Source organism: Oncorhynchus mykiss, chromosome 7 (genome assembly GCF_013265735.2).
Source record: "Oncorhynchus mykiss isolate Arlee chromosome 7, USDA_OmykA_1.1, whole genome shotgun sequence".
Classification (NCBI taxonomy): Eukaryota; Metazoa; Chordata; class Actinopteri; order Salmoniformes; family Salmonidae; genus Oncorhynchus; species Oncorhynchus mykiss.
Window position 1 is genome coordinate 81591099 of NC_048571.1, and position 13314 is coordinate 81604412.

Sequence of the window (13314 nt, forward strand, 5' to 3'; positions counted from 1 at the left end):
GGTTCTCTAAGGCGGCTCATTTCATTCCCCTTGCTAAGCTTCCTTCTGCTAAAGAGACGGCACAAATCATCATCGAGAATGTTTTCAGAATTCATGGCCTTCCGTCAGACGTCGTTTCGGACAGAGGTCCGCAATTCACGTCTCAATTTTGGAGGGAGTTTTGCCGTTTGATTGGGGCTTCCGTCAGTCTCTCTTCCGGCTTTCACCCCCAGTCTAACGGTCAAGCAGAACGGGCCAATCAGACTATTGGTCGCATCTTACGCAGTCTTTCTTTTCGCAACCCTGCGTCTTGGTCAGAACAGCTCCCCTGGGCAGAATACGCCCACAACTCGCTTCCTTCGTCTGCGACCGGGCTATCTCCTTTTCAGAGTAGCCTCGGGTACCAGCCTCCGTTGTTCTCATCTCAGTTCGCCGAGTCCAGCGTCCCCTCCGCTCAGGCTTTTGTCCAACGTTGCGAGCGCACCTGGAAGAGGGTCAGGTCTGCACTTTGCCGTTATAGGGCGCAGACTGTGAGAGCTGCTAATAAGCGTAGAGTGAAGAGCCCTAGATATTGTCGCGGTCAGAGAGTTTGGCTCTCCACTCAGAACCTTCCCCTTAAGACGGCTTCTCGCAAGTTGACCCCGCGGTTCATTGGTCCATTCCGTATCTCTCAAATCATTAACCCTGTCGCAGTGCGACTTCTTCTGCCGCGATATCTTCGTCGCGTCCACCCGGTCTTCCATGTCTCCTGTGTCAAGCCCGTTCTTCGCGCCCCCGCTCGTCTTCCCCCCCCCCCCCCCCATCCTTGTCGAGGGCGCACCCATCTACAGGGTCCGTAGGATTTTGGACATGCGTCCTCGGGGCCGTGGTCATCAGTACCTAGTAGATTGGGAGGGGTACGGTCCTGAGGAGAGGAGTTGGGTTCCCTCTCGGGACGTGCTGGACCGTGCGCTGATCGATGATTTCCTCCGTTGCCGCCAGGCTTCCTCCTCGAGTGCGCCAGGAGGCGCTCGGTGAGTGGGGGGGTACTGTCATGTTGTCTTGTCTCTGTCCTTTCCCTTCACCCTGTCTCCCTCTGCTGGTCGTTGTTATGTTACCTTTTCTCCCCCTCTTTTCCCCAGCTGTGCCTTGTCTCCTCCTAATTACCCATTCACCCCGTTCCCCACCTGTTCCCTTTTTCCCTCTGATTAGGTCCCTATATCTGTCTCTGTTTCTGCTCCTGTCCTTGTCGGATTCTTGTTTGTTTGTTTATGTGTCTCATGCCTGAACCAGACTATCATCGTGTGTGCTGCAACCTTGTCCTGTCCTGTCGGAATCTACCTGTCCATCTGAGCCCACGTATGTTCGTCATTAAAGTACTCTGTTTGTTAATTCGCTTTTGGGTCCTCATTCACGCACCATAACACTAACATGATAAATTAGAAAAACGAACTGTTAGCTAACCAAAGTTAGCTTAGCTTAGTTTAGCTAGCAAGCTTGGTAACCTAAGGCTAAAGCTGTTTACTAGCTTTAACAGTAACCCCAAGGTGACATATTATATATTCTGCTCTCAGAGCAGCATTAGAACCAGTTAATACTAGCTGGCTAGTTAGCCTGCAGCCTTAAATTGTTTACTAGCACGCTAAATAACTTGGTCACCTAATGATTAAACTGTTGGCTGGCTAACATGATAAGCTAGAAAAACGAATGGTTAGGTAACTAAGGTTAGCTTAGCTTAGGTAGCTTGGTAACCTATGGCTACAGCTGTTTGCTAGCTAACATAAGCTAGAAAAACAAATTCTTCACATTTAGTATTCAATCAATTATTTAACTGGAATAAGTACATGCAAAAGTAACCTGCTCGCTATATTCAAGTCACCTTCTTTTACTGTATTTCAGCTCGATCCTGTAGAATTTCTACTCCCTCCCTTTTCCCCCTCAAATGTGCTCAAATCTTGTCACGTGAACACTGTTTACTCCTCAATTTGCTCTCAGTTTAATATTCCCACCATCCTCTCCATTTCCATTGGTTGCCTGACTCCAACGATTTGAGGGACAAAGATGGCGTCGGAAGAAATGGCCGCCTAACCAATCGTGCTATTATGTGGTTATTTTTGTGTAATTTGTAACGTATTTTCTACATAATGTTTCTGCCACTGTATCTTATAGCAAAAAAGAGCTTCTGGATATCAGGACAGTGATCACTCACCTCGGATTAGACAAGGATTTTTTGTTCAACAAGCAGGATGCACAAGATTTACTTCAGACATCCGACAAAGCTGAAATCCCCGTTATTGGCAAGAGAAAGAAACGCAGGTATAGAGGACACAGGGCGGGGAGCCTCGTAAGGATCCACCGACGGCGAGTGGGAAATCTGCCTTTACCATCAATATTACTTGCCAACGTACAGTCATTGGACAATAAATTAGTCAAGGTACGATCACGAATATCTTACCAACGGGACATCAAAAACTGTAATATCTTATGTTTCACCGAATCGTGGCTGAATGATGACATGGAAAACATTCAGCTGGAGGGATATACGCTGCACCGGCTAGATAGAACAGCACACTCCAAACAACACCTGGTGCATGAAATCTAAGGAAGTCTCTAGATTTTGCTCGCCTCAAGTAGAGTATCTCATGATAAGCTGCAGACCACACTATTTGCCAAGAGAGTTTTCATAAAACATTTTTATGTCTGTTTATTTACCAGCACAGACGGATACTGGCACTAAGACCGCACTCAGTCAGCTGTAAAAGGAAATAAGCAAACAGGAAACAGCTCACCCAAAGGCGCCGCTTCTAGTGGCCGGGGACTTTAATGCAGGGAAACTTAAATCAGTTTACCTCATTTCTATCAGCATGTCAAATGCCCAACCAGAGGGAAAAACATTATAGATCACCTTTACTCCACTCACAGAGACGTGTACAAAGCTCTCCCTTGCCCACCATTTGGCACATTTGACACACATTCTCTCCTCCTGATTCCTGCTTACAATCTAAAATTAAATCAGGATGCACCAGTGACTCAGTCCATAAAAAAAGTGGTCAGATAAAGCAGATGCTAAACTACAGGACTGTTTTGCTAGCACAGACTGGAATATGTTCCGGGATTCTTCTGATGGCATTGAGGAGTACACCACATCAGTCACTGGCTTTATCAATAAGTGCATTGAGGACGTCGTCCCCCACAGTGACTGTACATACATACCCCAACCAGAAGCCATGGATTACAGGCAACATTCGCACTGAGCAAAAGGGTAGAGCTGCTTTCAAGGTCCGGGACTCTAACCTGGAAGAAATCCTTATAAGAAATCCTGCTATGTCCTCCGACCAACCATCAAACAAGCAAAGCGCCACTACAGGACTAAGATTGAATCGTATTACACCGGCTCCGATGCTCGTCGGATGTGACAGGGCCTGCAAACTATTACAGGCTACAAAAGGAAGCACAGCCGAAAGCTGCCCAGTGACACAAGCCTACCAGACGAGCTAAATCACTACTATGCTCGCTTTGAGGCAAGCCCCACTGAGGCATGCATGAGAGCATCAGCTGTTCTGGGCGACTGTGTGATCACACTCTCCGTAGCCGACGTGAGTAAGATCATTAAACAGGTCAACATTCACAAGGCCGCGGGGCCAGACGGATTACCAGGATGTGTGCTCCGGGCATGTGCTGACCAACTGGCAGGTGACTCACTGACATTTTCAACATGTCCCTGACTGAGTCTGTAATACCAACATACTTCAAGCAGACCACCATAGTCCCTGTGCCCAAGAACACTAAGGCAACCTGCCTAAATGACTACAGACCCGTAGCACTCATGTCCGTAGCCATGAAGTGCTTTGAAAGACTGGTAATGGCTCACATTAACATCATTATCCCAGAAACTATAGACCCACTCCAATTTGCATACCGCTCAAACAGATCCACAGATGATGCCATCTCTATTGCACTCCACACTGCCCTTTCCCACCTGGACAAAAGGAACACCTACCTGAGAATGCTATTCAGTGACTACAGCTCAGCGTTCAACACCATAATGCCCTCAAAGCTTATCACTAAGCTAAGGATCCTGGGACCTCCCTCTGCAACTGGATCCTGGACTTCCTGACGTGCCGCCCCAGGTGGTGAGGGTAGGGAGCAACACATCACGCTGATCCTCAACACTGGAGCCCATCAGGGGTGTGTGCTCAGTCCCCTCCTGTACTCCCTGTTCACCCACAACTGCATGGCCAGGCATGACACCAACAACATCATTAAGTTTGCAGACGACACAACAGTGACCGACAACGACGAGACAGCCTATAGGGAGGAGGTCAGAGACCTGGCTGGGTGGTGCCAGAATAACAACCTATCCCTCATCGTAATCAAGACTAAGGAGATGATTGTGGACTACAGGAAAAAGAGGACTGAGCACGCCCCCATTCTCATTGACGGGGAGCTTCAAGTTCCTTGGTGTCCACATCACCAACAAACTAGAATGGTCCAAACACACCAAGACAGTTGTGAAGAAGGCACAACAAAACATATTCCCCCTCAGGAGACTTAGAAAAATCACTGAGGTTGGAGACTTATATTTCCCTCACTAGCTTTAAGCATCAGCTATCTGAGCAGCTCAACGATTGCTGCAGCTGTACACAGCCCATCTGTAAATAGCCCATCTAACTACCCACCTCATCCCCATATTTTTTTTTTTGCTATTTTGCACACCAGTATTTCTACTTGCACATCTGCACATCTATCACTCTAGTGTTTGCGAAATTGTAATTATTTTTTTTGCTAAATTGTAATTACTTCGCTACAATGGCCTATTTATTGCCATACCCCCTTACTCCATTTGCACACACTGTATATAGATGTTTCTGTTGTTATTGACTTTACTTCTGTTTATCCCATGTGTAACTCTGTGTTGTTGTTTTTGGACACACTGCTTAGCTTTATCTTGACTAGGTCACAGTTGTAAAGGAGAACTTGTTCTCAACTGGCCTTCGTGGTTAAATAAAGGTGAAATATATATTCTGTAAAAGATCCTTAATAGGTTCTTCAGCTGCAACATCGAGAGCATCACTGCCTGGTACGGCAACTGCCCTGCCTCCGATCGCAAGGCACTACAGAGGGTAGTACGTACGGCCCAGTACATCACTGGGGCTAAGCTGCCTGCCATCCAGGACCTCGACACCAGGCGATGTCAGAGGAAGGCCCTAAAAATTGTCAAAGACCCCAGCCAGCCCAGACAGTTCTCTCTGCTACCGCAAGGCAAGCAGTACCGGAGCACAGAGTCTAGGACCAAAAGGCTTCTCAACAGCTTTTACCCCCGAGCCATAAAACTCCTAATCAAATGGCTACCCGGACTATTCGCATTGTCCCCCCCCCCAACCCCTCATTTACGCTGCTGCTACCCTCTGTTTAGCATCTATACATAGTCACTTTAACTATATATTCATGTACATTTTACCTCAACTAACCGATGCCTCCGTACATTGGCTACCCAGAAGATTTCATTGTGTCCCGCCACCCCCCACCCCCCAACCCCCGCTTTTACGCTGCTGCTATTCTCTGTTTATCATCTATGCATAGTCACTTTAACTGTACCCACATGTACATATTACCTCAATTAGCCCGATTTAACCGGTGCACATTGACTCTGTACCAGTACCACCTGTATACATTGCCTTGTAAAAGTATTCATCCCCCTTGGCGTTTTTTCCAACTTTGTTGCATTAGAACCTGTAGTTTAAATTGATTTTTATTTGGATTTCATGTAATGGACATACACAAAATAGTCCAAATTGGTGAAGTGAAATAAAAATAATGTAAACGGAAAAGTGGTGCGTGCATATGTACTCACCCCCTTTTGCTATGAAGCCCCTAAATAAGATCTGCTGCAACCAATTACCTTCAGAAGTCACATAATAGTTAAATAAGGTCCACCTGTGTGCAATCTAAGTGTCACATGATCTCCGTATATATACACCTGTTCTGAAAGGCCCCAGAGTCTGCAACACCACAAAGCAAGGGGTACCACCGAGCAAGCGGCACCATGAAGACCAAGGAGCTCTCCAAACAGGTCAGGGACAAAGGAGTGGAGAAGTACAGATCAGGGTTGGGTTCTAAAAAAATATCAGAAACTTTGAACATCCCACGGAGCACCATTAAATCCATTATTAAAAAATGGAAAGAATATGGCATCACAACAAACCTGCCAAGAGATGGCCGCCCACCAAAACTCACAGACCAGGCAAGGAGGGCATTAATTAGAGAGGCAACAAAGAGACCAAAGATAACCCTGAAGGAGCTGAAAACCTCCACAGCGGAGATTGGAGTATTTGTCCATAGGACCACTTTAAGCCGTACACTCCACAGAGCTGGGCTTTACGAAAGAGTGGCAAGAAAAAAGCCATTGCTTAAAGAAAAAAATAAGCAACCTCTCATCACGCCGAGAACACCATCGCCACAGTGAAGCATGGTGGTGGCAGCATCATGCTATGGGAATGTTTTTCATCGGCAAGGACTGGGAAACTGGGCACAAATGAAGGAATGATGGTTGGCGCTAAATACAGGGAACTTCTTGAGGGAAACCTGTTTCAGTTTTCCAGAGATTTGAGACTGGGGCGGAGATTCACCTTCCAGCAGGACAATGGCCCTAAGGACACTGCTAAAACAACACTCAAGTGGTTTAAGGGGAAACATTTAAATGTCTTGGAATGGCCTAGTCAAATCCCAGACCTCAATCCAATTGAGAATCTGTGGTATGACTTAAAGATTGCTGTACACCAGTGGAACCCATCCAACTTGAAGGAGCTGGAGCAGTTTTGCCATGAAGAATGGGCAGAAATCCCAGGGCTAGATGTGCTAAGTTACAGAGACATACCCCAAGAGACTTGCAGCTGTAATTGCTGCGAAAGGTGGTTTGGGGGGGGGGGGGAGGGGGGTGAATAGTTATGCACGCTCAAGTTTTCTGTTTTTTTTTTGTTATTTATTGTTTTGTTTCACAATCAAAAATATTTTGTATTTTCAAAGTGCATGTTGTGTAAATCAAATGATTATTATTATTTTTTTTAAATCCCAAAATCCAAGGGGGTGAATACGCACGTGACAAATAAACCCTAACCCTTTGATTTGATTGGATTATAATCCTTTCTGCTCTGAGAACATGTTTGACTAAGTAAAACACCCATACTGCTCACCAGAGCTCAATGAGCCCTATATAAAGAGTAGGGTGCCATTTGGGATGCTTCACAAGACTACATTTCTAAATATGAGCACTCTTATGATTTCACTTTGTGTCATCAGAAGTGTCCAGTGAGAACACAGTGGTTAGGGTGTGACGATGACAGCGTAGTTTTATGGTATGTTTAATGTTGTTACACAGTAGCAGTGGTTAGTGGGGTTCAAAGTTTAAACAACTCTCTCACGAGAAACAATAAAAACTTAAAGATGTGTTCCAGGAATGACACGCTATGTTATACTGAAGTGTGCATTATATGTTCAAGGTCCACTCCTATATTTGAAAAAACAGGAAAACAGCAGGAAAACAGCAGCCCCAGCCACAAACTCGGTTTGTTACACAACTGAGAGCCGAGGGCTGGAGAAAAGTAAGCACTCTCAAATTCATGTGAATGCAAGGATTGCCAGTGGGAGTGTTTAAAGATAGTCAACAACTTGTGACCAGACAGCCACAGTGTGGGACAGTGATCGGTTCCCTGCAAACTTTTGACGCAAAATTGTCTGGAGTCAAAAACAATCAACTACATCACGAAGTCGTAAATTGCAAACAAATCCTGTCCTCTCCCTGGCATTGACTGTTGGGGATTAGAGTCTTACGTAACCATGGAAACAGATATAAATGGATGCAAATTATCTGTCTGGAGTTTAGGAATTCGGATCCAGCGTCGCCGCTGACAGAGAGAGTAATGTGAATCATCCTTAATAGATACCATTCAGAAAGGACAAATCTATGTTGTTTACAGCCATTTCTGGGTAAAACTATATCATTATGATCTAATGGACGGTCAGTCCTGGATCCATAGCTCCATTTAGGAATGTATAACAAAAATGGGCTGCCGTTTCTTTTCTCTTTCTGTGAATAAGGAGTGGGCCTTTTAAGATAATAATTATTTTCTCCATCTTCACCTTTTCAAACAGCCGGCAACCCATTGGCCTTATAACTCAATAACTTTGCAGTCTAGAGTGACTCCCAACGTGCTTATGAAGTGCTGTAATACTGCAATACCCAAGCCTAAAGCCATGTGCCCTGGTCTAGGTGTACTGTAAGTACAAAAGTGAATCTGACTTTAGTTTCTACGTTAGAGAGGGAACAAGCTATGACTTCTCCCGGGATTTGATCGGGTTGTTTTTTTTGGCTTTCTCGATTACTGTACTGTACAGATGTAGGATCTTAATTTGACCACCCTGTTGCTGGAGGACTTTCCTGAAATGCAGTACATTTAAAACGTGTAGTGTGTTTGAAGTTTAAAAATGGTTCTGAAGTTTGTGATTTCCACTTTGAAATGTCAGACATAATTTTCCCTAACGAAACATGTATCAACACCTTTCAAAAATGATCACACAAAAAAACTGGCTCAATTTAAGATTATACATCTGTATGTATTGACACAATCATGAAACGAGTAGCAAAAGGAAGATATGTGAAAACAAGGAAGTTGTTTGTTGGTCTGCAAAGACATTATTGTTCTATTACACTGAACAAAAATATAAACACAACATGCAACAATTTCATAAAAGGAAATCAGTCAATTGAAATAAAATCATTAGGCCCTAATCTACGGAATTCACATTACTGGGAATACAGATATGCATATGTTGGTTACAGATACCTTAAAAAAAAGTTAGGGGCGTGGATCAGAAAACCAGTCAGTATCTGGTGTGACCAGCATTTCCCTAATTCAGCGTGACACATCTCCTTCTCATAGAGTTGATCAGGCTGTTGATCGTGACCTGTGGAATGTTGTCCCACACTATTGGTGGGAACTAGATCACGCTGTTGTACACGTCAATCCAGAGCATCCCAAACATGCTCAATGGGTGAACTGTCTGGTGAGTATGCAGGCCCTGGAAGACCTGGGACATTTACAGCTTCCAGGAATTGTGTTCAGATCCTTGCGACATGGGCCATTATCATGCTGAAACATGAGGTGATGGCGTTGGATAAATGGCACGACAATGGACCTCAGGATCTCGTCAAGGTATCTCTGTGCATTCAAATTGCCATCAATAAAATGCATTTGTGTTCATTGTCCATAGCTTATACTTGCCCATACCATAACCCCACCATGGGGCACTCTGTTCACAACGTTGACATCAGAAAACCACTCAACATTGGAGGTAGCTTATGTTAGAGAAATTAACATTAAATTATCTGGAAACTGGTGGACAATCCTGCAGTCAGCATGCCAATTGCACACTCCCTCAAAACTACAGACATCTCTGGTATTGTGTTGTGTGACAAAATGGCACATTTTGGAGAGGCCTTTTATTATCCACAGATGTCTCACATGTCAGGTGGATGGATTATCTTGGCAAAGGAGAAATGCTCACTAACAGGGATGTAAACAAATTTGTACACAACATTGTTGAGAAATAAGCTTTTTGTGCATATGAAAAATGTCTGGGATCTTTTATTTCAGCTCATGAAACATGGGACCAACACTTTACATGTTGCATTTATATTTTTGTTCAGTGTATATGGGGGAAAATGCTGGACTTCACAAGCGATCCCATATTATGTTTAATGCACTCAAGATATAGAAGAGTTATTCTATAAGGTAGGTGCTTACTTTTATGGTAATTGCTACGGTAATAACATGCATTGGAGCAAAGCCCAATCGTACTTCTATACTTGTGATTGTTTGTTTGTACGTACCATTCCCTTCATTTGAACCAATGCTTTTGTAGAACAACTTGACAAGGCCACCAATCAGAGGGCTTGGGGATACATTGTATCTAAAGAGATTCACAAGGCAAATTGTCCATAGATTCAAATCAATATTCAAATATCTTTTTGCCAGCTCTCACCAGCAAGCACACCTATTTTCCATACAGGCAACATCAGACATGCTCATTTGAATGATAAGCCAACAGAACAAACGATAGAGAACTGCAGGTAAAATTCACAAACTGTTCCACACAAACAGAAACAAACTCAAAATTTCAACATTTCATTCTACCATTCTACACTGTCCTAGTGACTAGCTAAGGCCCTGAGTTTTCCCTTTGTCTGCTTATGTGGTTAGGCCAGAAAAAAACTCCTAGCCCAACAGATGATTTAGGCCTATAGAGCCATTTTACATACACATCAGCCATTGGCCCGAGGCCATTTACCTGGAGAATAACTATAGTCCATCACTATCAGTACTCCCAGCTGTTGAAGGAACAAAAACAGTCTACTTCACTAAAGGCCTAAACATGACATAAAAATGCTGCCTCGTCAATATGAAGATTAGGACCGCCATTAGAATCCATTAGAACTAGGGCATTGATCATGTCTTGCAAATCCAAGGTAAACCCACCACAACACCTCCTCAGGGTTAAGGTTAGTGATTGCCTTTATATACTTTAGCTATGGCAATGATCATTCTAGAACTATTTACTTCTAGAATGTTCTACAGTACCCACCACACGCCCACCTCGTACAAGTACCAGCATGTTGGTTCTATAATGGATTTAAATCTAACGATGCAACAGTCACCTACAGGCCATGTGGTTTCAGCTGTGCCAACCCATCATCTCTTTATCTTTATCTCCAACTAGCAGGTGGCAGGTGGTGGTGGTGGTCTCTCATATGATTATTCAACTCGAGAAATGTTGAATTAAAAACAAGTATCTTTTCTACACCGATTGGCTTCATGTAATTTGGACATTTCTAATTTCTAGAAATTTCTATTTCTAAATTGAAAATTTCTAGAAAATAACAAGAGTGCCCACCTACTCCGATAGGGCTTCATATTATTTAGAAATTTAGTTTCATTTGTGTTACAACGTTAACAACGTTCAATGACACGTGTACCAGTTGTTTTGAAGAGATAAAAGCACCCGTTTTTTGGCATAGAGTTGGAGTCCTGGTGAAATGTGCCATTTGTAAACGTCACTTTTGTTGATGAGTCATGATCTATATGTAAGGTCGTATGATCCACACTTTCACCAAATAAAATGTCTGAAAAACAAGTGGTTTCTATCCATCCATAAGTTAGCTTGATTGACAGAACAAGTCAGTGTTCCTGTATAAATCCCTTCCTCTAACTGGACACACACATTGGCTCATATTATAGCTATGGTTACGGTAATATGTAGTCCAGAAGCTGATACAGTTATCTGACAGCATACATATCATCCTCATGACCTTAAAATAACTATAAAAGTGTACATATTCTGTATAAATAAAATCAAATAAAATTGTATTTGTCACATGCTTTATAAACAACAGGTGCAGACTAACAGTGAAATGCTTACGGGCCCTTGTCAAAAATGCAGTGGGAAAAATAGATGAAAAATTATAACATGGGGAATAAATACACAGTATTTAATTTTTTTTAATTTTTTTTTTACCTTTATTTAACCAGGCAAGTCAGTTAAGAACAAATTCTTATTTTCAATGACGGCCTGGGAACAGTGGGTTAACTGCCTGTTCAGGGGCAGAACGACAGATTTGTACCTTGTCAGCTCGGGGGTTTGAACTCACAACCTTCCGGTTACTAGTCCAACGCTCTAACCACTAGGCTACCCTGCCGCCCCAAATACACAGTATTTAAGTAATGATATCTGGACTATATAAACAGGGTACCAATACCATGTTGATGTGCAGGGGTACGAGGTATTGAGATAGATATGTACATATACTGTAAGTAGGGGTAAAGTGACTAGGCAACTGGATAGATAATGAACAGTAGTAGCAGCGTGCCTGACGGGTCAAAATATTTTGTGTAAAAAGTGTCAATGAAGATAGTCCGTTTAGCTATTTGGTTAACTATTTAGCATTCTTATGACTTGGAGGTAGAAGTTGTTCAGGGTCCTGTTGGTTCCAGATTTAAATAAATTGGGCATATGGCCCAGTTACAGGGGGAGGTGTTCAGTGTCCAGGGTCCTGAGTTAAGTAATGAGTTGGAGGATACTACGGTGTTGAATGCTGAGTGTAGTCAATGAACAGCATTCTCACATAGGTGATCCTCTTGTCCAGATGGGAGAGGGCATTGTGGAGTGCAATAGAGATCGTGTCATCTGAGGATCTGAGCATCTGATGGGGCAGTGTGCGAATTGGAATGGGTCCAGGCTGTCTGGGATGATGGTATTGATGTGAGCCATAACCAGCCTTTCAAAGCATTTCATGGCTACAGATGTGAGTGCTACGGGGCGATAGTTATTTAGACAGGTTACCTTGGCATTCTTAGACACAGGGACAATGGTGGTCTACTTGAAACATGTAGCTCAGTTGGTAGAGCATGGCGCTTGCAATGCCAGGGTAGTGGGTTCGATTCCCATTGGTGACCAGTACAAAAATGTATGCACTAAGTTGCTCTGGATAAGAGTGTTTGCTAAATAAAAAATGTAAATGTATTACAGACTGGGTCAGGGAGAGGTTGAAAATGTTAGTGAAGACACTCTGAGTACGTGTCTTGGTAATCAGTCTGGCCCCGCGGCCTTGTGAATATTAACCTGTTCAAAAGTCTTACTTACATCGGCTACAGAGAGTGAGATTACACGTCGTCCGGAACAGCTGGTGTTCTCATGCATGGTTCAGTCTTCCTTGCCTCAATGTGAAAATAGGAGGCATTTAGCTCGTCTGGAAGGCTAGCGTCACTGGGCAGCTCAAGGCTGGGTTTCCAGTCTGTGCTAGCAAAACAGTCCTGTAGCTTAGCATCCACTTCACTTCAGTATTGAGCAGGTCACTTGTACTTCCTCTTTGAGATTTTGCTTGTAAGCAGGAATCAGGAGGATAGAGTTATGGTCAGATTTGCCCACAGGAAGGTGAGGAAGAACCTTGTATGCATTTCTGTGTGTGGCGTAAAGGTGGTCAAGAGTTTTGTCTCTTCTATTTGCATAGGTTGGTAAACATTTGGTAAATGGGATTTCAGTTTCCCTGCATTAAAATCCCCGGCCACTAGGACCGCAGCCTCTGGACAAAGCACTTTCTTGTTTTCTTATGACGCTATACAGCTCGTTGAGTGCGGTCTTAGTCTGAGCATTGGTTTGTGATGATAAATACACAGCTATGAAAGTATAGATGAAAATTATTTTGGTAAATAGTTTAGTCTGCAGCAAATGATGAGGTATTCTTACTCAAACTTGAGATCTCCTTAATATTAGAGATGACACACCAGCTGTTGTTCCCTCAGT